This window comes from Petromyzon marinus, unplaced genomic scaffold, assembly GCF_048934315.1.
Source record: "Petromyzon marinus isolate PM22_M1 ecotype Great Lakes invasive population unplaced genomic scaffold, UKy_Petmar_22M1.pri1.0 PM_G_Scaffold_11, whole genome shotgun sequence".
NCBI lineage: Eukaryota > Metazoa > Chordata > Hyperoartia > Petromyzontiformes > Petromyzontidae > Petromyzon > Petromyzon marinus.
The window spans coordinates 1,737,291-1,741,084 of NW_027422662.1; positions in this window are offsets into that span (position 1 = coordinate 1,737,291).

Consider the following 3,794-nt stretch of genomic DNA (forward strand, 5'->3'; position numbering starts at 1 on the left):
AAGTGCTGTCAAAACATACATAGACAAAGCTACCCCAGGTAGCCTCTAGCGGGGCTGTAGGGGCAAGTGCTCTCATACACAGACACAGACAATGCTACCCCAGGTACCCTCTAGCAATGCTGTAGGGGCAAGTGCTGTTACACAAACACAGACAAAGCTACCCCAGGTAGCCTCTAGCATGGCTATAGGGGCAAGTGCTGTTACACAAACACAGACAAACTACCTTAGGTAGCCTCTCGCAGGGCTGTAGGGGCAAGTGCTGTCACACAGACACAAACAAAGCTAACCCAGATACATTCTAGCAGGGCTGTAGGGGCAAGTGCTGTCAAAACATACATAGACAAAGCTACCCCAGGTAGCCTCTAGCTGGTTGTCGGGGCAAATGTTGTCACAGAGACACAGACAAAGCTACCCCAGGTAGACTCTTTCTGGTTGTAGGGGCAAGTGCTTTGAGCAATAGCACCTATGAAGGCTACCGGCACTGTGGCTACACACACAGAGGGAGTGGGTGGCCAGCACCACCACGCCCGACCGCCTGTCTCTCTCCCAGTTCTAGCGATGTTTACAACACCACCACCACCATCACTCCCCACACACACACACAGTGTGCTAACCACTGCACCATCACTCCCCACTCACACACACAGTGCGCTAACCACTGCACCACCACTCCCCACTCAGACACACAATGCCCTAACCACTGCTCCACCACTCCCCTCTCACACAGAGTGCGCTAACCACTGCACCACCACTCCCCACTCACACACAGTGCGCTAACCACTGCACCACCACTCCCCACTCACACACAGTGCGCTAACCACTGCACCACCACTCCCCACACACACTCAACATGCGCTAACCACTGCACCACCACTCTCCACACACAAATTATTTCGCGACTCAATGCTGCCCTCTTGTGGTAAAAATTAGAATCTCACTCACCAACTCACCCCCTCACTCAACCACCCACCCACTCATCCAGACAAAGCTACCCCAGGTAGCCGCTAGCTGGCTGTGGGGGCAAGTGCTGTTCCACAAACACAGACAAAGCTACCCCAGGTAGCCTCTAGCAGGGCTATAGGGGCAAGTGCTGTTACACAAACACAGACAAAGCTACCTTAGGTAGCCTCTCGCAGGGCTGTAGGGGCAATTGCTGCCACACAGATACAAAAAAGCTAACCCAGATAAATTCTAGCAGTGCTGTAGGGGCAAGTGCTGTCAAAACATACATAGACAAAGCTACCCCAGGTAGCCTCTAGCTGGTTGTCGGGGCAAATGTTGTCACAGAGACACAGACAAAGCTACCCCAGGTAGAATCTTTCTGGTTCTAGGGGCAAGTGCTTTGAGCAATAGCACCTATGAAGGCTACCGTCACTGTGGCTACACACACAGAGGGAGTGGGTGGCCACCACCACCACGCCCGACCGCCTTTGTCTCTCTCCCAGTTCTAGCGATGTTTACAACACCACCACCATCACTCCCCACACACACACACAGTGCGATAACCACTGCACCACCACTCCCCACACACTCAACGGCCGCTAACCACTGCACCACCACTCCCCCGACACACAAATTATTTCGCGACTCAATGCTGCCCTCTTGTGGTAAAAACTAGAATCTCACTCACCAACTCACCCCCTCACTCAACCACCCACCCACTCATCCAGACAAAGCTACCCCAGGTAGCCCCTAGCTGGCTGTGGGGGCAAGTGCTGTTCCACAGACACTGACAAAGCTACCCCAGGTAGCCTTTGGCAGGGCTGTAGGGGCAAATGCTGTTACATAGACACAGACAAAGGTACCCCAGGTAGCCTCTAGCGGGGCTGTAGGGGCAAGTGCTCTCACACAGATACAAACAAAGCTAACCCAGATAAATTCTAGCAGGGCTGTCGGGGCAAGTGCTGTCAAAACATACATAGACAAAGCTACCCCAGGTAGCCTCTAGCGGGGCTGTAGGGGCAAGTGCTCTCATACACAGACACAGACAATGCTACCCCAGGTACCCTCTAGCAATGCTGTAGGGGCAAGTGCTGTTACACAAACACAGACAAAGCTACCCCAGGTAGCCTCTAGCACGGCTATAGGGGCAAGTGCTGTTACACAAACACAGACAAACTACCTTAGGTAGCCTCTCGCAGGGCTGTAGGGGCAAGTGCTGTCACACAGACACAAACAAAGCTAACCCAGATACATTCTAGCAGGGCTGTAGGGGCAAGTGCTGTCAAAACATACATAGACAAAGCTACCCCAGGTAGCCTCTAGCTGGTTGTCGGGGCAAATGTTGTCACAGAGACACAGACAAAGCTACCCCAGGTAGACTCTTTCTGGTTGTAGGGGCAAGTGCTTTGAGCAATAGCACCTATGAAGGCTACCGGCACTGTGGCTACACACACAGAGGGAGTGGGTGGCCAGCACCACCACGCCCGACCGCCTGTCTCTCTCCCAGTTCTAGCGATGTTTACAACACCACCACCACCATCACTCCCCACACACACACACAGTGCGCTAACCACTGCACCATCACTCACCACTCACACACACAGTGCGCTAACCACTGCACCACCACTCCCCACTCAGACACACAATGCCCTAACCACTGCTCCACCACTCCCCTCTCACACAGAGTGCGCTAACCACTGCACCACCACTCCCCACTCACACACAGTGCGCTAACCACTGCACCACCACTCCCCACTCACACACAGTGCGCTAACCACTGCACCACCACTCCCCACACACACTCAACATGCGCTAACCACTGCACCACCACTCTCCACACACAAATTATTTCGCGACTCAATGCTGCCCTCTTGTGGTAAAAATTAGAATCTCACTCACCAACTCACCCCCTCACTCAACCACCCACCCACTCATCCAGACAAAGCTACCCCAGGTAGCCGCTAGCTGGCTGTGGGGGCAAGTGCTGTTCCACAAACACAGACAAAGCTACCCCAGGTAGCCTCTAGCAGGGCTATAGGGGCAAGTGCTGTTACACAAACACAGACAAAGCTACCTTAGGTAGCCTCTCGCAGGGCTGTAGGGGCAATTGCTGCCACACAGATACAAAAAAGCTAACCCAGATAAATTCTAGCAGGCTGTAGGGGCAAGTGCTGTCAAAACATACATAGACAAACCTACCCCAGGTAGCCTCTAGCTGGTTGTCGGGGCAAATGTTGTCACAGAGACACAGACAAAGCTACCCCAGGTAGACTCTTTCTGGTTGTAGGGGCAAGTGCTGTCCCACAGACAAAGTTACGCCCAGGTAGCCTTTAGCAGGACTGTAGGGGCAAGTGCTGTGAGCAATAGTGCCTATGAAGGCTACCGGCACTGTGGCTACACACACAGAGGGAGTGGGTGGCCAGCACCACCACGCCCGACCGCTTTTGTCTCTCTCCCAGTTCTAGCGATGTTTACAACACCACCACCACCATCACTCCCCACACACACACACACAGTGCGCTAACCACTGCACCAGCACTCCCCACTCAGACACAGTGCGCTAACCAATGCACCACCACTCCCCACTCACACACAGTGCGCTAACCACTGCACCACCACTCCCCACACACACTCAACGTGCGCTAACCACTGGACCACCACTCCCCCCAAACAAATTTTTTCGCGACTCAATGCTGCCCCCTTGTGGTAAAAAACTAGAATCTCACTCACCAACTCACCCCCTCACTCAACCACCCATTCATCCAGACAAAGCTTCCCCACGTAGCCTGTAGCTGGTTGTAGGGGCAAGTGCTGTTCCACAGACACTGACAAAGCTACCCCAGGTAGCCTTT